The 403-nt window shown below is 48.4% G+C and overlaps 1 non-coding gene across 1 annotated transcript; it reads left to right on the forward strand.

The window, feature by feature from the left end:
- The first annotated feature begins 63 nt into the window (after positions 1–63).
- Trnak-cuu lies at positions 64–136 on the forward strand. The gene has a single exon. It is a non-coding gene; the product is annotated as a tRNA-Lys (tRNA).
- The last annotated feature ends 267 nt before the right edge of the window (positions 137–403 follow it).

Raw genomic sequence — 403 nt, forward strand, 5'->3', positions numbered from 1 at the left:
TCGGCCCAGTGCGAGGGAGGGGAAGGGAAACACCCCCCAGTTCGGAGCAATCACTCTCTAAAGGCCCGGCTAGCTCAGTCGGTAGAGCATGAGACTCTTAATCTCAGGGTCGTGGGTTCGTGCCCCACGTTGGGCACCATCTGTTGGAAACCAGAACCAACATAAAAAGAATAAAAGAGTTCCTCTGGAAATAGGAGTAAGATATGGACAGGAAAAGATTAAAGGAGATAAGAAGAGGTAGGCTAGCCATACTGTACCGTACCCACGTGGGAGAAGTAAAACATTAGACAACACGAGGTCTGGTCACTCAGCCATCTTGAATTTTAATGGTATTCCTTTGTTCCCGTAACAGGTAAAATACCTGGGGCAAACCCTTCCCCCAAACTACGTCAGTATAACGGTC

The sequence above is a fragment of the Mastomys coucha genome, unplaced genomic scaffold, assembly GCF_008632895.1.
Source record: "Mastomys coucha isolate ucsf_1 unplaced genomic scaffold, UCSF_Mcou_1 pScaffold17, whole genome shotgun sequence".
In the NCBI taxonomy this organism is placed as follows: Eukaryota; Metazoa; Chordata; class Mammalia; order Rodentia; family Muridae; genus Mastomys; species Mastomys coucha.